General features: G+C 34.4%; 1 protein-coding gene and 1 long non-coding RNA gene across 2 annotated transcripts in view; both read right to left on the bottom strand.

Annotated features, from left to right (window-relative positions):
• LOC136025918 (uncharacterized) overlaps nt 1-3,100 on the bottom strand; it is a 105,902-nt gene extending 102,802 nt beyond the window's left edge. Inside the window, exon 1 of the mRNA XM_065701989.1 lies at nt 2,942-3,100. The gene's annotated coding sequence lies outside the window, so the exon portion shown is untranslated. The remainder of the gene's footprint in view (nt 1-2,941) is intronic.
• Nucleotides 3,101-11,744: 8,644 nt separating this feature from the next.
• On the bottom strand, nt 11,745-21,755 carry LOC136025919 (uncharacterized). The gene is made up of 2 exons (XR_010617175.1): nt 21,518-21,755; nt 11,745-13,495 (listed from the first exon to the last, which is right to left on the bottom strand). It is a non-coding gene; the product is annotated as an uncharacterized LOC136025919 (long non-coding RNA).
• Between the last annotated feature and the right edge of the window lie 1,935 nt (nt 21,756-23,690).

Below are 23,690 nucleotides of genomic sequence, written 5' to 3'. Positions count from 1 at the left end.
TCAATTCTAAAAATTCCTCTTCACGTGCCATGCTTGCTATTGCTCAACAATTTATAATAAACCTCAAATTTTTAAGTATCTGTTTTAAGGTTTTCGAATTACTTTAATCTATTGTCAAAATATTTCGAAATATTTATGCAATCCCCAGTTTTTACATTTTAGTTTCTTTTCTTTTTCTTCTTTATTTTTCAGACGTCATATACAAACCCTCAACACAAAAATACATACAACTTATTTTTATATGTATAGAAGATATAATCTGGCGTAACAGACATAGTGTAACAGACATAACACACAAACAACTTATTTTTATATATATATAGATTGTCCAAATACTTTACCCTCCCTCCCTTATGTGCAAATATAAAAGCCCAAATATATATTTCCCATCTATTCTGTCACTTGTCTTTGTCTTGTCTCGTGCTAAGCTTAAAGAAACTAACGAATAAACTGGCTTGTTCTCGAGTTTTACGAGGCATAAACTTAAGTGAGCGGCGTATAATAAAGTATCAAAATTCCTTCCCCCTACGGAAAAAAAACTCAAATAAGATTATCAAAATTGGAAAACCTTATTTTCCACGGAAGGGGTATTTTCAGGGGAGTATTTACTGGAGGGATATTTTCCGCGCTGGGGTGTTTTCTTAGGCGGTGGTTTCTGAAGGGGTATTTTCCGCGGGGCGTATTTTCCAGGAGGGTATTTTCCGTGCGGGTTTCTTTTTCTGGGGGGTAATCACCAGGGGGGACACCTAGAACCACCTTAAATACGTAACCCAAACTAAACTAACTTAGTCAAACCTAACCAAAATACCAACTAAATGTTTAGTTAAAATATAGCTTCAATGTAGTTTCCCACCGAGCCCAAGCAAATATTGTCTGGTACAAAGGCCATGAAAACTAGTTATTGTCTCATGCTCGCGATACAGGATCACATGGTGTTGATGTTCGCGATACAGGTGTGGTGGCTATAAGACAAAAGTACTAAATTTTGTTATACAACGATAGGACCTTGCCTACAGCTCTTCTACTGGCTGAATCGAACACTTACTTCTAATATATAAAACTGACGACAGAAGGGGATGGTGACTCAACACATCATCTCCTATCCTATAACTACACGTTTATTCTCTTAAGACTGTATCTATAGTGTCTCAGCCTAAAAGTATCATCATTCTAAGTAATTTGCTTCCTATCGAAACCTAGCTAATGCCTCTATAATTACTATGCTTACTCTTATCACTTTTTTAGAGGGTGATTTGCGTTAGAGGAGGGAGAGAGAAACTTTGGAGAGGTTTCTTCCAATTGAAGATTGAATGTTTTAGTTCAATCCAAGGTCTGTTTAGATCTTTTATTGGGTAAAGGGTGCAGGTTTGATTCAAGGTCTCCAAAAAGGCTCAGGGTATTAAGGTTAAAAAATTTGTAAGAATGTGCAAACCTTAAGAATGTTGAGAAGAATATCAAGCACAATGAAAACAAACTGTGAGAACGTTGACTGTCCAAAGGCATATCAGCAATATCTAAGGAACGCCGGAGGATGTTCAAGAGTTATCGAAGGGCAACAAGCCCTTCTTACCCTTGTTAGAAGCCCATTCCCATTACACTAATTGGAATTTTGAAAAAAGTTATTTTGTCTATAATAGTCAACACAACTAATACCTATCCTTCCAAGGATGTCATGTCCTCCACAACCCTAGGGCAAGGACTGATGTGCCTTGCCCTTTGTGCCTCAAATTTTGAGGAGTATGCAAAGCTAATTTCGGAATAAAGCAGGACGTATGAAAGGGCAATTACACACAATAAACCTTGCAATATTTACGTCTTTAACATAGTGTTTTTCGCTATCGTGTCGGTCTTATGCTTGCTGAAGGTGCACTTAAAAATATGTCAGCAAATGGACTTAGTAAAGCCCCTCTCCCTTTTCACAGAAATAAGTTCAGGTCTTATATTTGTTAATTTATGGATTTTAGCAGAGATAGCTTGTTTATGCTTACACAATTAAATTCGCCATCGTCAAATACTTAGAAAAACATCCTAACAACAATAATCAAAGGGTTTCCATTCTCCATCGTTTACAGCAGAAACTGCTGTAACGATAACTCATTGTAGCCGTAATTTTACATGGGTGTCATTGACAAACTTTCTAGTGAGACATAATTTCTAGGGAATCCTGACACAGCAATAATAACTATTATTCAGATTTTACTGAATGGTAACGTATGATTATCCAAATAAACCCTTGAGAATTTCAAAAGAGTCTAGAACAGCTCAAAAGTGACATTAAATTGACATAAAAGGAATTGCATCAATGAATCCCTATAATTGAGACTAATTTTTTTTTTTCTCTTCTCGTACGGATGCTCAAATCAAACCACAAGTCGTAGAATATTTGGAGAGGCCTCATTTAATTCAAATCAAGTTAAAAAGAAACAAAAGTGACGACACCACAGGAAAGTGGTGTTTTTTGGTAATTCCTCACAAGAAATTTTTTACGTTTACATTATAGGCCAAGGGGGCGCTAACTTCCAGCCACCCGGTGTATATCTTGGACCGCCACCTGTGCCACACAGCTCCACCACGTTTGGAATATTTTCCGCACACCTGGCACAGTAACGAAAAATACTCTACACTTTCCCCAGAAACGCCTGGTGCACTCTCCAAAATGCTTTGCACAGTTCCGTCCGGCTTGGTACGTGCCACCTGGTGTACATGATTTCTGAGTGAGAGCCACCCCTCGTTGTAGGATAAAAGCTATAGATAATATGGCAATAGTTTTTAAGTTTCAACCTTCCTGTTTCTTCCATTAGAAAAACTGTGTTTTTTTTCAAATTAATTACTACCAAAATCGTCCCCGAAAGAAAAGCTTAACAAACTTCCTCGGTAAAACATGGGGCCAAAATGTATCAACCGAAAGTTTGTTTAAAATAGCAGAAATTAATATACTTACAAGTTATGAACCATGACTTGCAAAATAAAAATGCTTAGGATATTAACGAAAACTAAGCACAAAGAACAAAACTATGGAAACCAATTGCGTTTGTACAACAGTTAGAGTAACACTGTGTAAACTGCAAAAAACAGACGACAATATCCTGCAAAATTTTGGCAAGCATCTGCGAAAAAGAAGCCTACATTATGCCAACTTCTTAAAAAGATAAGCAGTCACACAACGTGGCCACTCTGTCAATATAAAATAGATAGTCAATAGTCATTCAAGTTATTTGCGTTTAGGAGCATGGCTTTTCTGCCAAAGCTCAAATGGACGATAAGAGTACCAAGAAATTCCAAATTTTCCAGTTGCTTTCTAGAAGAAAATACTGGGGATACAAGAATGGAAATCTCAAAATCTGATAATTTTTATCTTTATTTTAAAACCGATTATTCGTACAAGATTTTTGAAATTTTACACTGCATATTAGACTAAAGACTAGTACTCAGACAAATCAAGCCACACTCTAGCTCACAGATGAAAAGGGGGGAAATCCAGGACGTTTTCGGGATCGGTCCGTTTTTACTTACTGGAAGGGGTTGCCAGATCTAAAAGAAAACCGATTGGAAAATCAAAGCAATAGAAAAGGTTGTTGGATCTCCGCAAAACATTTTGAGTAATAAGTTCCTAAATAGTTATCTCTGATCGTCTTGCCCAACGTCTGTGGTTGGGGGAAGGAATAAATAAAATTTTGCAATTGGAATATCTTCAAAAATAGTAACACGAATAAATTCGTCAGAAGTAAGAACGGGTACACTGATTGGGGATTTTCAGTGTCGGGACACAGCCAATGCCTGTAAACGTTACGTGAAGGGGAATCCGTACATCCCTGTCATGATGACATTTAGGAAAAAAATTGGCTGGATGTCAATCAAACTTCGTGAGAAAAAAAAAATCGTGGGAGAGGTACCTTAACTTTGTCTTCAGGATATCTATTGAAAGGAGATACCAAGCAGTAACAAAACTTTTTCGGAAGTGGGATAGTGTCCAAGGTGGTCCTTTTGGGGATCCACACCTTTTCTAAATTTTATGGGAGAAGAGGAACCTAAATTATTGTCGTCAAAACATCTAAGGGAAAGGATTGTCAGATTTCAGTCAAACTTGATCAAAGGCAAGAGTCCAAAGGTGCCCCAGCAAGCCTTTTGGAATGGTTTTCGTACTCTAATCGATGTGGCAGAATGGGAAGTTTTTAGATTGTTGTCATTTGAACATTTTGCCTGTCGAGGCTAAGGAGATTAACATTTTAGGGAAATAAGGAGCTAAAATATTTGCTATCCTTTGGAGGATCAGGAATCCACCAGACCTTTTTAGGATAGGGAAATGGATAAGCCCCTAGTTTCTTGCCATTGGGACATCAAGACACAAGAATTTATAAATTACAATAAAATTTTGCTAAAAATAGGAAGAATTTCTATGCACCTATTAAGAATATACTTCTTGCTGACTAGTGCAGAGGGAAGAGTTCACTGCATTTTGTCATCGATATATCTACCAGAATGAGTTGTTAAGTATCGACACAACATGGTAGTGCATGAGTGTAAATGACTTGGCCTTTTTTTAGAGTTTAAGCCCAAATTAACTTAGATGGTAGAAGCGGTCATTAAACTTTGCCATCAGAAGCCCGAAGTTTAAAAACAAGTTTTGGAAAAAAGAAGAAAAAACCCAAGTGAGGAAGAATCTCTATTTAAGATTGACAGTAATAGTAGTTTCAGTAAAAGTAGTAGTCACAAATGGCATTAGTAGTCGTCAAGTAGTAGTAGCAGTCGTCACAAGTAGTAGTAGTTCTTGCAAGGAGTAGCATTAGTCGCAAGTAGTAGTAGTCGCAAATAGGGGTAATGGTCACAAGTAGTAATTGTAAGCAGCAGTAGTAGTCGCATGTTGTATAGTTACAGTCGCAAGCAATAGCAGTGTTTACAAGCAGTACTAGTAGTCAAAAGTAGCAGTAGTAGTGGTAAGTAGTAGCAGTTGCGGGAAGTACATGCAGTATTTGCAATTAATAACAAGAGTTCCAAGTAGTAGTAGTTGTCGCAAGTACTAGTAAACCCCACAAGAAGTAGCAGTTGTCGCAAGTAGTAGTAGTAGTCGCAAGCAGTTTCAGTACTAGTTGTAAGAAGTAGCAGAAGTCCCAACAGTCGGAAGTAGTAGTAGTATTCCTGAGCGGTAGGAGTAGCCGCAAGAAGTAGTAGTTGTAGTGGCAAGTAGTAGCAGTCACAAATAGTAGTAGTAGTCGGAAGTAGTCGCAATCGTAAGTAGTAGTCCCAAAAACTATTAGCAGTCGCAAGTAGTAGCAGTAGTCACAATTACTAGTGCTCGTCACAAGTTGTAATAGCAGTTGCACGTAGTAGCAATTGTCGCAAGCACTAATGTTTCAGTCTCAGTAATCGCAATTAGTAGTAGCAGTCCCAAGTAGTAGTAGTTGCGAATAGCAGAAGTAGTCACAGCTGCAAGTAGTTCTAGTCACATGTGGTCATGGTTGCGAGTACTCACAATCACAAGTAGGCTTTGTCACAAGTAGTAGTAATTCGCCAGTAGTTGCGGTAGCAAATAGTGACAGTTGCACTCTCAATACTCTATTTCATTCCTAGGATATTGTCCCAATCCCATTTTTGCAACCTGGATGCACGTAAACTCATTTGGTTTAATTTAATAGTAGTAGTAGAAGTAGCAATAAACACATTCTAAGACCACAATGGCTATATACAACGTTTGATAAAAAAAAAAACGAAAAAAAAAGTAAAGAAACCAAAACAAGAGTGATTTCCAGCAAGTGGCAACGAAAAGACAAAGCATACATTTAGGCAAGGAATTCCAACAAGTCATCCTCAGATTTTCTCTGTGTTCTGAGGACGGCTTAGAGCAGTTCCGTGCTGAAATACTTGTTTTACCTTTATTGCTTCGTTTACTCTGGCTAAAAACCACCCTAGTTTCGGTGACTTAATTATTTTTGCCTTTTTTCTTCGTTTTTTTTTCTTCGTTTTCGTTTTTTTTTTTGTCTAAGCAGTAGCATCAGCGATAGCACTCCCAATCGCACTATTAGTGGCTGCAGCAATAGCAGTAGTTGCGAATAGCCAGAGTAGTCGCAGTCGCAATTAATTGCTGTTGCAAGAAGTGACCGTCGCCAGTAGTCACAGCCACTAATGTTCGCAGTCACAGTTGCAGTAGCACTAGTAGTTGTAGTGTTGATCCCGAAAGTTTCAATTTAAAAACCCTAACCGTTCCTAAAATGTTGCAGATGCATCCTTTCGATAACATGGATGCACATAATGCCTTTTGATTTAGTTCAACATCCTACTCAACGTTGCCTTAAGCTTTACCTTTCTAACTTTGGTCTTTTTGGACAAACCCTGAATCATACATTCCCTTCTTTCCCTACATTAAATCTAATGTATCTACAACAACCATTTGGATAGTTTACGACCCTTGCCCGGGTGTCATATCATTCCTTGAGGGGTAGTTGTTGGACCTTTTGACTATTTTGAACAAAATGGCTATCTCATAAATTTTGATCACTGTTGAGGGGCAAGGGGAGCTAAATGCTCTCCAATCACTTTCGACTCTTAAAAACAGCATTAGAACTTTCAACTTCAAATCGAATGAGCACCCTCTGAAGTTTTTACGTCAACTTTTTCCATATGAAGTGCTCTGGTAAAACAAATTAAAAGAATAGATAAGAAGAAAATTAGAGCCCAATTCGCCCTTTACATAGACAGAGCTATCTTGCCACCTGAAATGCATCAATAGACAAGAGATGATGTAATACATATATCTTTTGAAAAAAAACTTTCTGAGGTACGATGTCATATTTGATGACTCCGGCACCTGATTCTCCGTGGTTTGTTCTTTACTAGGATTCTACTAAGAAAAAATCGAAGACATTTTCCGTGGTTGAATAAGATGAAAGTAAGGAATGAAATTAAAACTTGAAATGAACTAAATAATTCCATCCATGAGGAGCTACTGGCCTCCTCAACCCCCCCCCCCTCCTTACGTCTAATTTTGACTCTTTGCCCACAAGATTGTAAGAACAGTTTAAGTAGGAAGGATGGGGTACATAGGCAGGGAAGTTATTCATAAAAGAATTCTAGTGGCTTTATTTATAACCAAAAAGTAAGAAATACCAGTCACAGTGGTATATTCCCCGTAGATCTGACTAACGGAAACAGTAGCGACTCAGACAAATTTTGCATATAATAACAGGGACAAGTAGATAGGATCACAGAGTTAGGGAATTTTAATGCTCATGTTGGTATAAGTGGGAAATAACTATACCCCAGCTTAGGAAAATATAAATCTTGCGTAAGGACGGAAAATAGCAGCGGTAAAAAATTGGTACAACCTTGTAGATAATCCAGTTATAACCAATACAGTATTTGGTCATAGATGGCCAGTAAGTTAACATGAAATCCACTGGATGGTAGGAGGATCATCCTTATAGATTAAGCTACTGTAAATTTAAGTCTGGCATTATTGACCACAAGTCTGAAATTATTGACTGTAAGGTATATAGGAATGGTGTTATCAATACTGAAAGAAAAAGATCGCCATCTAATAGTCAGTAGGGCTAATTTAGAGCTAAAGTTTAGAGGTAGTGTTATATACCTTCTGGGTAGTTCTGATGTTGATAGGATGAGTGTATTGGATGAATCTTCCAAGTGCAGTTGCATATGATATTGGAGAGTTTAGAATTTGACATAATAGAACATGGATGAAATAATCTTCCCTAGGTTGTATCTGACACAGCAACCATGAAAGTGTCAGGGAGATAGGTAATATGAGGGAAGAATAAGGGAAGTTAAGAAGGTATTCAAATATGAATTAAGGAGATGCAGAATGAAATAAAAGGATGAAATTTCCAGGGATCTGGAATATGCAGCCCGATGAAGCAATAGTAATACATTGTATTGGCATGTTAAGAAGAGTAGATAAAGCAGTCATTATGTACTGGTTCCAATGAAAGACAGAGACGGAGCATGGAACATAACTGAGAAATGTTGGAACATTTTGACATTATATCACCTGAAAAAAACAGCAATCCTTTGCTCCAGGCTTTACTGAGGCTTGACGCTGGAGTCCGTAGTAAACATAGAATTTTTTTTAAACATGAACAGGTGTAGATACATAATTTTTGTTAGCTATTAGCACCATTATACTTTTTTCAGAAGGGTTACTTTTATATAATTATTTATATAAGTATAATTTACATAATTATTTTATTCTTATGTGTTAAGAGGTAATTTGTTTCCGTTCCAGGTCAAGGGGTAGGAAGAGAAATCGCTGCAAATAAAATTATCTTGCCAATCAGTTTTTATTTTATAACCTAAATAATATCTTTTAATAAACAAAATTCTTCTTTAAATTATATTCAGTTTTGATTTGAATCTTGACTTTTGCAGTGTTTCTGCCACCCAAAGAGAAATTGTGTGTTACAAATGGTGTTTTTGTGAGATAAGAGAAACATTTTGGCAAAATTACTTAACTATTCGGAAAATCGAAGCGGAAACACTTGGCAAGTTTTTTTTTCATTTGAAAAGTAATCAAAATTAACTATACTGTGAAGCCTGTATTAAATTTTTGGAAGTGTCTAAGAGATTAAAATCGAGTTCACAGTCTTTATATTTCAAATTGTATAGCACATCCAATTTGAAATATAAAGACTGTGAACTTGATTTTAATCTCACCTAAGCTATGGTATAGTCATTCACTACTTATTGCATAGTTGCATTCTTAAAAAATTAAAGAATGCGAATTTCTATTAAGATAAAGGTTAAAAAAAGGTCAATTCGTATTTTTTTTTATTTATTACTCTACACCTTTGCCGCCAAATTTGTAGAAACTTTTTATTAAGACTTGTTCCGCCACGCATTGCTCCGGTGGTCAACATCCTCCAAACTGCATCTCTTCACAACGCATATGTTCTAGTTCTGCCATGCGTGGCACGTGTCATCAGGTGCAAAGTGTACACGATCTTCGATAGCGGTCAATTTACTCATCTTAATAAAAATTTTCATTCTTTAATTTTTTAAGAATGCAACTATGGTATAAGTAGGGAATGACTATACCCTAGCTTAGGTAAGATTAAAATCGAGTTTACAGTCTTTATATTTCAAATTGGTTATGTTATACAATTTATGTATTACATTAGTCCTGTGGTGGTTCATGGGACCCATAGTTCCTACAGAGCTGTAGCAACGCAGTACAGGGTCGACGCAAGGACCTTGGTAGCCAAGAAGTGGTGTGAATACGATAGAATAAAAACAAAATATTTTACATTAGGTAAGAAGTGGCATTAATCTGATAGAATACAAACAATATATTTTACATTATAAACTTTAACCTTTAGATTTTATTAATTACTGATTCATTTTCCAAAAGGTGATAGTTTATTTCTAGTAGAAATCATAAGAAACCAAGCTTCAATCAAGGTAAACCAAAGATCTGCTTTCCTATTGATTTATTTTGCTTGTTTCAAACTTATTTACGAAATCGAAGATTCAAGACAATCTCAAGTGAGGCAGTTGCCTTACCATTGGCTCATTTTTAAAGCCCAATTCAATTTTTTTAATTTAAGGTTTTAAACAAGCTTGAGTCAGCAATTTGCCTTGCTGTTTGACATTTTGCAAGCTTGGTTTAAGCTTCTATTGTGACAACAATCAAGGCCCAGTAGATAAAACAACGGAAAAACCAACGAACAAAAAATGTAGATATCAATTTTGATGGATAATTTACATTACAACTAATAAACTTTACATATTTGAAATCAGCACAAAAGTTAAGTTCTTTTGATATAGATTAGACCTAATTCGGTATTAAGATTTGTTTTTAACCTGTTCAAACATTGTTTTCTGAAAAGTACATTTTTACGCTAGTATTTCTTTTGTCCCATGGCAACCTTGTGTATGGGTAGTTAGAGGAGGTCATTTTATGTATTCGAGCTAATACTATGTATCAGTAATACGTGCAAGGTATTTACCTGTACTAAGAATATATGTTTAGTAGTGGCTTAATTTCATCAAAATCCTGGGGGGAGGGTAAATTTGGAGTCAATTTTCCCAAATCAAGCGAAAATGACAGTAAAAAATGAGTTATACAGTACCATAGAGGCAAATATATAATATAGAAAACGGACCTGTTTCTCTGGATACTTTAATGCGGACTCATCTTAATTTTGACAGAATTTAAAAAAATTTCAGCTGGAAGGGGGGGAGGCAAACTTAGGTCTGGAAGTGGCAATTGCCCCCTCCCCCTGCTCTATATAAAATTACACCTCTGATGTTTAGCCGTTCCTCAACTAACATTAGGAGAATAAAGCACACGAACATATTGATAGCAATTGGTCTAAGGGCATCATCAATTCACGAAAATGTAGGAAGGGGGGGGGTAATTTTTTAAACGAAGATAAAAAATACAATTATCAAACCTAGCAAAAACAGGAACTTGATACCTTGTTCCAAGGCATTCTTCAAAATGCCAGGGCAAGGTCCACTGTTCCCTCGCCTCCTCCGAACTGACAGCATTGAGTCCCCCCACCAAAAAAAACCTGTGGCATATATCACTTAAATGTCAATATATTATCATTCTTGTTTCCCTCCATATGAGAAGAAAAAAATAAGCTCAAATTGAATACTGAGAAGAAGCATTTTCAAGTCCTGAGAAGTTATAGCATAAAACACGACCCATAGCAAGGAGTGAAGTGAAGCTATTGCCATTCAGGGGAGCCCCAATTTGATCAACTCGAAAGGAGAGCTAATAAGGTCGAGAAAGAATGCTAAAGAGCAAATGGCCTAGCATACAAATGATGACATTTTCTATTAGAAAGATTGAAGCGATGTTAGATTAGAAAGAGGAAATAACATCATGTAGGAATGATGCTAGATATTTTAGGGACAGTACACGGCGATAGTACAGAAATAAAAATTTGTGAAGAGCGTTAAAGAAGAAGTATAAAGGATCAATCCAAAAGTCAATGATTTAATTATAAAATGCTACGTTGAAATGACGTATATCAAGTATACTGCGAGGACAATCAGCCACCTTTTGTGTCCTCGAATACATTTGCAGACACAAATGGTACCAGACAAGAATTTGAAGATAGCCATTTCAACAAACAGTCGAGAAATCGACAAAGTATGATTCCAGGGAAAAATCATTGACCTATCCCCAGGGATAACAGTACCAAAAAACAAATAGCCAATTTCAGAACAGAGTAATCACAAACATGTTTTCGCAGAACGATATGTCATGTATTGTTAAACTAAAACTCATACAAAGATATTTAGTCTGTATAGTTGGGGAATTCAAAGTGAACTCCCTCTCCTCTTCGCAACTTTGAATATTTAAGTATATTGAACTTCTTCTATCAGTGATTTGACAATTGAAAATTTGAGGACACTTGGGTTTACACAAAGCATAGAACCTGTAAAAAGAAAGCGTTTGTTGTGGAAGAAATCTCCCTAAGGTGATACTTCTCTTACTACACCTATTCCTGCTAATGGTGCTGCCATTAACATTTCTATAACGGCTACTCTTAATACGATTTGGGAGTCATCACCCAAGCCCTTCCCTGATTTCTTTAGATCACAGGGCAGCCTTGAAAAATCAAATGTCGCAAAGAATCCAGAGTTTCCAGCCACAGAATGTATCTTGCCTTAGCCATAGATTTCTATGAAGTAATTTAATAGTTGGCAAAACCAGTTTTTCCTCTAATTTTGCTTGTTAATTATGCCGCATAATTCTAAACAGAGAACGAAACAATTTCTTCCAATACTGAGCGATAAAATTTTTTTTTAGGTTTATTTTAAGTACATCTTCTCTACAGCCTTAAAATCACCAACTGGAAATCTATCCTTCAAAACAAACCAGATAAATGCCACAAATAATATAGCCTAAAATAATATAGTCAAAAAGAATATAGAAGGGACATCCTTGGAAAGGATTTTGTTTTGCTGCCATAATAGAAAAAACTATTTGCTTGCTTTAAAAATGAAGTAAGTTTAACACACAGCGTTATTTATGTAGCTTTTGTTAACTGTATGGTTCATCTGTTTCTTTACGTTTTTAGATTAAAGATCTGACTAAGCTAAAACTGCAATACGTTTACCTCATATTCTGGCTAAAAATTAGTCACCAATAAAAATAAATTTTCGCAAAAACGTGAGCTTCGTATTTATGAGAACTAAAAGCTGGATAATAGTAATTTCAAAATTCTTGATAGAAAAACACAAACGATTTTACAACAAAAAACAAAAATTTAATGTTATTCAAGGCCAAATATTCGTTTTTAGTGACTGAGACTGTTTTACCAGAGCGTAAGAACTCACTGATAGGCATGAACACGCATTTTCTGTTTCAATACTAACTAATTTAGGCCCAAAATTTAATTCTTACGACCTGTTTCACGATTTATTTAATTCTCAACGTTTCGTTGTCACGAGTGTAACGACTTTAGTTACATTTGGACACTAGATACAATTTGAAACCGATTTGATGAATATACGCTATTGTTAACATACACCTTTTTGGAAATTCCAACATAAATCGCTTACTTTCTAAACATAGACTTCACAACCTGGCTTCTTATTTCCTGTAATCATATGCATATTATCACTGTCACGTCATAAAGGGTCGCATCTGACATTTTCGCACTTCTGTGATAACTGTCAAAATATGTTGGCTATGTTGTCCTCAAGAGGAGGATCATCAATGCAATGTAGATCAAAGCTTGATTGAATATACGCTTTCATGATGATCCTCCCTTCGAGAACAGCTTAGTAAACAATTTTGTCATTGATCTAAGAAATATGAGAATTTCAGATACGATCTTTACACGTGATGAAAATTATGAAGAAAATCACCCTAAAATCATTTTTGACCGTTTCTTCATAGTCAATATTTGAACTTATCATCACGTTATTCAAAAATACATTTTTTGCCAATAAATTCCAATTAAGATGGAGCCGTTCAGAGACGAAACCAATTGAATGTAAGGCAAAAACGGAGGAAGTTAAAAACAGTTTTAATCGCAACCATTAGTTTCGATTCCAATTTAATTTTAATTTAACATCTCGTAGAAAAATTATTGGAACGTTCTTGCGTTTGCTTATGGATTGGAACATAGAGTACGAAGTTAATTATATTTATAATAATGGGACTGAATATGAAAAGATAAAGGTTAATTAATTATTTGACATTAACATGTAGAAAATCTGGAAAAGGGCCTAATTAGTTTGACACCACTGAAAACAATAGCGAATATTACAAAGAATCAACTAAGAGGGAATATTAAACAACTAAAATCTCAAACAAAGACAAATGCTACCCTAAAACAAAAGTTTCGTAATCTTAAACAAAAACAGATTCAAATAAACTAATGAGTTGGCGAGAAAGACAGCGGATACAAAATTCGACTTTCCATCTTCTTAATCAAAGGGACAGTATATGCAACACATTCGTCCCAGCCTGGCTTCCTCCATGCTGATTCTCGGGTTTCTTTTCTTGTCTGAAGGTCAGCGTACGCTAAAACAAATGAAAATAATTTGAACATTGTAAATATACCATAATACTTACACTAAGTAGAACAGTGTACCCTTAGACAGGCTAGGATATTCTATTTGTGCCCAGTTCTGTGCAGCAGCCAAGGAGGATGTTGGATGAGAGGTATAAACAAAACTTATCATATGCTCTTTCTTGAGGACCAAAAAAAACAAATTATTTCACCTTGTATTCCTCCAAATACAAGAGTATACGCCCCTCCACCTCCCCCCACAAAAAGCCTAAAAGTTTATTTCAATCGCTCAACCGTGAGACAAAACAGGATATACTTGCCAAACTACGCATAAAATGTGTCATATTTTAATGAAACTTCCTGACAACAATGAATCTACATAATGAGAAATACTCTCTTGCCTACGGGCTTCAGTTATAAGAAGAAACCTATACTCTCTAGTGAGGATCGAAAGACAAATGACTCGAATTATAAAATTAATCCAAAGAAATGCTCGTTTTAACTAACTGCTGTGCAGCATCAAATAATTATTTTCAGATCAGAGACTGACAAGGTGTTATGGACTTACCAATTACTTAAGGTAAGATAGCTTATAGTCAACGCTTCGGTATGGTTCTGCAAACATGATTCTTCGCGCAGTTGAGATACAGAATTAACTTCATAAGTCTAACAATGAAATAAGTATGATTAATTTGATTAACAAAATAAAACCTTTTCGTTAATTTACGGTGTGGGGTAGGGGGGAAGAGTCAAACTACGGAATAAAATACCCCAAAGAGCTAAGAGAGTGACAGGATTCGACAACCCAGAACAATCCCAAAGTTTTTGCCTTTGATTTTTTAGCTACATACATTTTTATATTATTTTTTTTATTTAATCCTTATGTTTTCATTTTTATTGCTGTATTTTATTTGAAAGTATTTAACACCAATCACTCCCCTGCTTTTCTTCTAATTGGGATAAATAGTTTTACTAAATTTATATTTTTTATCTTTGATATTGGTCTGAATTACAACTTACTTTATTTATTTTTGTTATAGTATTATGCATACAACTACAAACACAAGGGAGGGGGAGGGGGAATGTAAGACGAATCAAAAGAACCCCTTCCAGAAAAAAAGGAATTGTAGCCTGAAAATGTTCTTTTTTCATCTTTCCAATACCCTTTCTCATACCCTAATAGTCGTGCCCATTTTCACCTATGACATTAATATAGCCTATTTTATATTTGAGTCACCCTTTTGAGTTTTTAATAACAAGAATTCTTTTGTATTTCCTTCTGTTTTTCAATAATAAATAATCACGTCTTTATTTCTAGAATTTTTCTAGAATTAGTAGGAGGAGGTTAGGTCTAAAGCTGCTGTTGTAAGACCAGCATCCAAAGAGACCCAGTCTTCCAACCCCGCATCGATGTGAGATTTCGTTAAGAGTAGCATATGCCTATTCTCTATAAAGCTTCAAGCTAGGATAAGCGCGTCAATAAAAAAAATAAATACAACGAAAAATCCCAAGTAGCAAGTGCTATTTCAAGTTCAACACATTAAGATATATTGGAAATTCAAGATTTCAGTCACTGGTTAAACTGAGAAAGGAAATACTAGACAAAAAAAAATAAATACCGATAGCAAAAAATAATGATTTTTGTAAATTTATAAAGGCTATGCTAAATATTAGAAACTAGATATAAAGAAATAGTATATAATATTTCTATAAATAGATATTAAGACAGTGAGACAAAATGAAAAGATTAAAAACCTCAATTCAGGATCTAGGCATGTTGTTTATTTGCCATTTGCATTTAAATGATACTTTTATTCATATGACATTTTCTTTTTACATTTACCTAAATGACATTTTTATCCTAAATGACTTATGAAAATTTTATATTTTTAATTTCAATGAAGATATTACATCTAGTTAGCAAATTTATAGTATTTTAGTTTAATTTGGTGCGAATCACGTAGATTTTGCCCCCCCCCCCTTCGAATAAAGATAACGATATCTTCGTGTTGCCAAAATGCAGCAATCTTTGAGGAGAGTCTAATGACATTCTTTCTAATCAGTTTTGCATAATAATAAGTTATTAGTTTCTATATAGAGTTATTATTAATTGTATTTAGTAATAGTATTAATGAATAACTATTATTAATTACTCATTTTATTATTCCTTTTATTATTATTATTTTCATTTTATTATTTTTCATTTTATATTTTATTTTTATCATTCATATTATTAGTCCATATAATGAGCAGTTAGTATTAGTAATGTTATTGATGATAACTAATCATTAGTAATATTGTAATAACAGCAATTAGTAATTACTAATGACAATAGTAACTAGTAATAATAAAAAACGATTAATACAAAAAATGGTGAAAAAATAATAAAACTATAGTAACTAGTATTAATAGTAATTAGTAATTGAAAACTAGTAATCAGTTTCCAAGTCGTTTTGGTTGAGAGGAAGAATGTGATGCTAAAAGTGAGACTGCAGGCATTTTAGTCAAAATTTGTGAAAAGTTTTATGTCACCAAATTTTGAGGAAATCAGATCAAGCTGATTCGAACCATCCTCGTGACTAACCTTACCGCGAGTACGGGGAGCTTATGGTAAAAAAAAAAAAAAAAAAAAAAAAAAAAAAAAAATTGAATTTCAAACGTCGGATGAACAAACCTGGTCCTGTTGCAAGAAGAAGAGAATTGGAACATCCATAATGTTGGATTATCTCGAATTCCTTTGTTAATGATGTAAAGGTAGAAATTTAACTTCTGGACCGGTTCTAGGCCCCGACAGCGGGCAACTACCCCCTTACCCTAGTTTTAATGATATCTGACGTTAAATTCTTTTCCTTTTGAAAATTATACCTGTGGTACACAATAGCCCCCCTCCCCCCAGATTATGAGGCATAAAACCCTTATTGCTATTATCGTAAGAGGAGGTTAAATCTAAAACTTCTGTTGTAGGACAAGCAACAAAAGAGCCCCAGTCTTCCAATCTCACATCGATGTGACAGTTCGTTAAGAATAGCTTATGTTTATTCACTACAAAAGCTTCAAGCTAGCATAGGCACGTCAAAAAAAATCCCAAATAGCAAGTGCTATTTCAAGTTCAACACATTTAGATTTAATGGAAATTCAAGTATTAAATCACTGGTAAAACTAAGAAAAGAAATACTAGCCAATAAAAAATAAAATACCGATAGCAAAAAGTATTGATTTTTGTAAATTTATAAAGGCTATGCTAAATATTAGGAACTAGATATACAAAAATTGTATTTATATAACTATAAATAAATAAATATAACTACAAAATGGAGACAAAGGATATAATATTTCTATAAATAGATATTAAGACAGTGAGACAAAAGAAAAAGATTAAAAACCTCAATTCAGGATCTAGGCATGTTGTTTATTTGCCATTTACATTTAAATGATACTTTTATTCATATGACATTTTCTTTTTACATTTACCTAAATGACATTTTTATCCTAAATGACTTATGAAAATTTTATATTTTTAATTTCAATGAATATATTACATCTAATTAGAACATTTACAGTATTTTAGTTTAATTTTGTGCGAATCACGTAGATTTTGCCCCCTTCCCCCCCCCCCGCTTCAAGTATTAAATCAAAGTAAAACAGTTCAAAATAGGGATGATACCTTTTTATTGACAGTGAAATATAAAATTATTTAACTGGATATTTCGAACACATATACAGTGTTCATCATCAGCAGCATTTACATCATCAGAGTTTTACTGCTGATGATTAACACTGTATATGTGTTCGAAATATCCAGTTAAATAATTTTATATTTCACTGTCAATAAAAAGGTATCATCCCTATTTTGAACTGTTTTACTTTCGTCATGGAAAGGCAGTGTGGTCTTCGAAGTTATCTAAGTATTAAATCACTGGTAAAACTAAGAAAGGAAATACAGGACAAAAAATAATGCCGATAGCCAAAAATACTGGTTTTATAAAGATATAGTATTTATACAACTAGTAAATAAATATGATTACAAAATGGAGATAAAGGATATAATATTACCGTAAATAGAAATTAAGACAGTGAAACGAAAGGGGAAAACGATTAAAAACCACACTCCAGGAACTAGGCATGTTGTTACTTGTCCATACTGTTGAGTTATCTCAAACGTCATTCGTCAAACGTCAGAATGTCAAACGTCAGTATTATTTCAAACGTCAGATGACGCAGAAAAACGCCTGGTCCTGTTGCAAGAATAGGAAGAAGAATCCTCATAAGAAGAGTTAGAACATCCATAATGTTGAATTATCTCGAATTCCTCTGTTAATGATTTAGAGGAAGAAATTTAACTTTTGGATATTATCAAACAGAACCGGTTTTATGCCTAGGCAGGGGGGGGGGGCGGCAACCCCCTTACCCTAGTATTTCTGACATCTAACGTTAAGTTCCTTTTATTTTATATGAAATATAAGATTATGAGCCCCCTCCCCCCCTATTATGAGACATAAAAGCCCTGCTGCTAATATCTAATCTTCAAATTAGAATTCAGGAAAAATCCTCATCACTGAAAAATTCATTTTGTCAAATACTTCCCCATACATTGTTCAGGTTTTATAGACTATGAGATAAATTTCTAGGGTATGGATTTAGCTGAAAGGCTATCTTCACATGGATGTATACAGTACTTAACTAGGGAGGGTCTCGTCAATCTGAGGGAATTGGATTCAAGCTCTAAGACATAAAAAGCAAGTGATCTCTAAAAAACGTTAAATGCTAAATTGTTTTTTGGGAGGGAGCATGTGCTGAAGGTAAAGCCTATCTTTGTATGCACCTGCTAACTAATTTATTTTTATTTACTGTAGATATTTCCACTATAATGCTCAATATACACAAGATTTTTACAGATTTGTCCAGGAAAAAACAACTATTTGGCGAAAAGCTTGAAACAAAACCTATTTTATTTGCCAAAATCATTTAGTGTATTTAACTCAAAATTAAACATTTATTGATACCTGAACATTAAATTCAAATTATTTCAATTTTATGCTTTATATTCAAAAATTTGACATTCAATTAATTCAATACCTAATTTGATTTATAAATTTAATAAATAAATCAATACACAAATTCATTATTTAATCAATATTATTTAATCGTTCTTCTGTAAAAATTATAAAAACATGAGGGCGTCTTTTTCAGCAGGACCTGTCCATGGGGAAAACTATTTAATTAAATTGGGGAAGGGAAATAAATTTTATTGAACCTTCATTCCTTCAAAATGGCTTCAAAATCCAGAGTTTGGACCCAGCTATAACGACACACTTTAGGGCCAACGCAAGAACTTTAGTAGAAAAGAATAGTCCTTAATCCAATACATACACATACAACACCTGGGGCCTTGTTATGTTTTAATCCTTTTAGTACTAACACAAGCTTCTTTTTGCTAAATAACTTACCTTTCACTTTAAAATTGTAAAAAATAGTCATGATTTCCATATGATTTCCTACAGCCTTATTATAGTTCAACACATTCTCAAAATGTAGTGTCCATCTTTCTATATGCCTACATTTAACTGGGACAAGTCTAGACCGACCACTGCCTCTAAGTTTTCTTAACCTGTTGATACAATATCTTACCATTATTCCGTCTGGCTGCATCTTTTGACCAAACAGTTCGTAGTAACGAGCTGTAAGTAAGGAGCGACCCGGCTCAATAGTAACCGAAGCTCTAGAAAACAGAATTTTGATACCAATAGATGTATCAAACATCTGATTTTTATGCTGATTTCAAACATATAAGTTACATTAAGTTTAGTCTTATCTATCAAAGGTTACAAGCCTCAGAAAATGTGCTTTATTTTTGAAAAAAAGGGGGGAAACCCCTTAAAGTCAAATAATTTTAATGAGAATCACACCATCAGATTTAGCGAAATGAATTTTATTGAACCTTCATTCCTTAAAATGGCTTAGTGCTACTCTTTTCTTTATTTTTCTATTTGCTGAATTTAGCTCTTTCCCAAATCGCCCATATACTCCCTGATTCCTTGAAACAAATAAGTGCCAAAACGCAGAGATTAATTTATTTCCAACAAAGTTTGTCGCAAAAGCATTAAAATTCAATGGAATTCAATTGATTGAAGAAACGTCAAAAAGGTAACATGAACCTTTATTTCCAAGTGATATTTCTAGGTGACGCTTGGATTCTAATTTCAGCTGCAAAAAACGTTGCATAAAGTTATATGATTTTATAAATCAAAAGTAGAATCCAGCATTCTTTGCATCCTATCTTGTACACATTACCCAAAAGAGACACTACAAAAAAAAACAGCTTTTCTTGGCATTTCTTTGCTACAGATAATCTTAGTTCGGTTGTACGTTTTGCACCTTCTTTTTTATTTTTTGCTTTCCTGTTGAGGGAGAGCTCCAAACTAAGTTCAAACATATTTCTAAGTCAGGGGAAAGGGAAATATTTACTTTAGTGGCATATTGGCTTAAAGTTAACAAAAGGTCCAGTGACAAACCCCGGCAAAGGGATTGCAGCAACTGTAACCCACGATTTCTAGCTGTGACTAACAAAGCAATATTGTCTCAAGGAGAACAAACTGTATCTTGGAGAACAGGATTGCCGCAATGGAATAAGACGACTCCAGAAATAAGATCTGAGCAACGACAAAACGAAAACGATGAGGAATACTTTTTATAGATCTCAGCTACCATGAAATTCCTATTTTACTTATCTATGTGACGGCCCTAGACGATTTTTGCGGTTACGGATGGTCGGTAAAGCAGTTTGCAAATCGACCTGAAGGCGCACCTTAACCGAAAAAAAATGCTTTGATGCTCCAAAAAGCTATTGGGCGTGACTTGCTATTTTTGTCGTGGTAGTCTTTGGAATATTCTCCTAACATGGAGAAGATCATGACTAGCCAAATTGGACATCATATGTCATAAAATAGCAGTTAAATTAGATTGTTGGATTAAGTTTGATTGCCAATACAGTACTTCAAAGAGACTAGATTTGCATACCCTCCTTAAAAAAATCCCTGAAAAGGAAAAGAGCAGAAAAAGGGAAGGCATATTCAAGATTCTTTTCCTTCATTAGAAGACTCCAACTAGGAACAAAAAACTGGCTTACTGTAAATCTCAAATTAAAGAAATTTAACAAGAATCTCCAAATAGAGGTTTGTAAAGGTTTAGACGTTGAATTTTAATTTAATTTTAATGTTAAATTAATATTTTTGTCTTGATAGTCTTTGGAATAATAGTCTTTTTCTACCGAAAATCGAAAATGCGGTGCAGGTCTATTGGGCGTGACTTAATATTTTGTCTTGGTAGTCTTCGATGTTGCTGCCATTGAAAGCTTAGGTGAACATGACCGTCTGTTGGTTTTCAAGGCGAGGTGCAAGGCTATTGGAAAATTTCCTTTCACAACTAAGGCTATTTAGACAGTGGCTGAGATAAGTACACATGTTTGCAAATGCAGAATGAAACCACCAAATTTTATTTCAATCTGTGTAGTCTTTTTCTACTGAAAATCGAAAATGCTGTGCAAGGCTATTGGGCGTGACTTAATATTTTTATTAAGCAACCACCCAAACAATACCCACAACCAACCTCCCCTACATTTTCGCGGGTTAACGTCACTGTTAGAGGAACATTTTACCAGATATTCCAGTTTTTTTTTATTTGGCCGCGTTTATTTATATTTCTCACAACATTCACCTGTTCTTGTGGACATTTTTTAATCCATTCCCCCGTCAGTTTAAAAAAGTTAAGTATATTTGTTTTACTTTGGTCTTATTTTATCTTTAAAAAAGAAAGACTATGATTTAATTGTTCCAGTTATGACTGCATAAAAACGTGTTATTGTGAACGTAATATTATTAAGTAACTTACTATCTTTATCGCTTTGGTTAGGGTTATAAACGATTGGACAGTTATCTTTTTTTTTTAATATTAAATTTAATATTTTTGCCTTGATGGTCTTAGGAATAATCTCCTTTTTTCATGAGGAAGTGCATCTGAAAAAATAAATCACTTACTCCAAAAATGATGCACTTGATAAAGCCTTCCGACTTGCGAAAAAAATCCAGCAAATGCTTCTTCATTCTCTCTTCTAAAATTAATAGCTCTTGCCCAATTATTTCCCCACTCAATCATGGTCCCAGGCTTCAATGTGTAGCTTCTGACTTCGTAAATACTGTTACCAGTTCTCATTTTGATTTCCGGCCAATAACTGAAGGGCAGGATGAACTGCGAATGGCGCGAACGTAGGTATCCAGCCCTCTCTTTTAGTAGCGACTGTGCGTCCTTTGAAAGTGAGAAAAAAAGATAATGAAATAATTCAGTAATAAACTGACAAAATATTATGCTTATGGCCAGATTTTCCATTGGACTACAGCTCACAGCTAACCATACTTTTTTGGAGTAAGGAAAACTAAAGAGACACCAGAATTAAAAATTGATAGTGACCCACATTTGTTTATTTTCTTTACCATATTTGTTTAATTTGTACCCCATATTTGTTTAATTAGTCTACCATATTTTTTTTATTTTTTCACCATATTTTGTTAACTAGCATATGACTGTAAGGATAATATCCTGAGAAGAGGAAGAAATGTTCTTGTCTAAAAGCTTTTTCATACACTTTGAACATTCCACGTGATAAGAAATCAAAAAGTGATCAGAAATCAAAAAAGGTAAAAGAAATTAAATTGTTAATACCGTTTGTTGGAAAAGTTTTAACATAAAAATTGTTGGCACATTTTTGCATTTCCTACAAGATTTTCAGACAGTTACTGATTAATTTGCATGTATGTTGTTTTTTTTTTGTCTCCATGTTGCTGCAGACATCTTTACAATGGTTCAAAATATTAGTCATTTTTTTTTTTTTTATTGCTCTAAATTTTTAGTCTTATGGGGCTAAAGTCACTGGTTCTTTTTATGTTTTTCCTCGTCATTGCAGATGAATTAAATCAAAAACAAACAAAAAACTATCATACCTACATACTGATCATTCAGCAATAACGATTCAAGTAATAAGGGTTCTCAGGCCAGGCAATCTCCCTAAAGGTAAGTTACAGGATATGACATTAGAATTTACCGTTCCTACCGGAGTTGATACCCGTCTCTGGGCCCTTCGGCCAGGAAGAGCAATGGACGGTAAGGGGCCAGTCATCCAGTTAAACACTTTATTAACGCGCGGTATTTGAATATTTAAGGATGAAAAGTGTTGTCAAAGTTAACTACATAGTTTTGCTTACTTCTTTTCATGATTCAACATGGCCGTTCTGACCATACTTAATTAATGCTATGGCCAGGCTTTATTAATGATTGATATTTGAATGTTTAAGGATGAAAAGTGTTGTCAAATTTAACAACACAGTTTTGCTTATTTGTTTTCATGACTCAATATGGCCACACTGACCACACTTTATTAATACTATGACCACACTTTAACAATATTTGATGTCTAAAAATTTAAGGATGAAAAGTGTCGTCAAAGTTAACTACATAGTTTTGCTTACTTGTTTTCATGATTCAATATGACCACACTGACCACATATTATTAATACTATGACCACACTTTATTAATGCTTTATATTTGAATATTTAAGGATAAAAAGTGTTGTCAAAATTAACTACATAGTTTTGCTTACTTGTCTTCATGATTCAATATGGCCACACTGACCATATATTATTAATCCTATGGCCACACTTTTTTAATGCTTTACACTTGAATATTTATGGATGGAAAAATGTTGTCAAATTTAACCACGTAGTTTTGCTGACTTGTTTGCTTAATTTTTTCATAATTCAACTTGGTCAAATCGATGAAAACATGGTACTATCTAGTAGGCTCATAATCTTGGAACAACCAACAAAAACATCCCGAAAAATTAGGACTTTCAGGCATGAAAAGAATTATTACGGATCAAGGGAGCATATAAAATTACTTATATTGATGTGCTTGGTGCTTAACATTATTTCGGTAGTAAGAGGGCGGGAGGAGCATGGGTACATACTTTCCTGAACTGTCAGATTACGTAATAAGTTTGTTTTATTAATGAGATAACAATATCAAGGTAGAAATTTGGATATTTTTTCCGAAATCTTTTGTAGAATCTCTATAACAGTAATGATTGGTGTATGTTCCTTGGCACCTCTCCATGGCCTTTCTGAACTCCTTACATAATGAGGACAAATGTTTGAATG

This window comes from Artemia franciscana, chromosome 4, assembly GCF_032884065.1.
Source record: "Artemia franciscana chromosome 4, ASM3288406v1, whole genome shotgun sequence".
Taxonomy (NCBI): Eukaryota; Metazoa; Arthropoda; class Branchiopoda; order Anostraca; family Artemiidae; genus Artemia; species Artemia franciscana.
The sequence above is the reverse complement of the archived record's forward strand: the minus strand, read 5'-3'. Positions and strand labels throughout refer to the sequence as shown.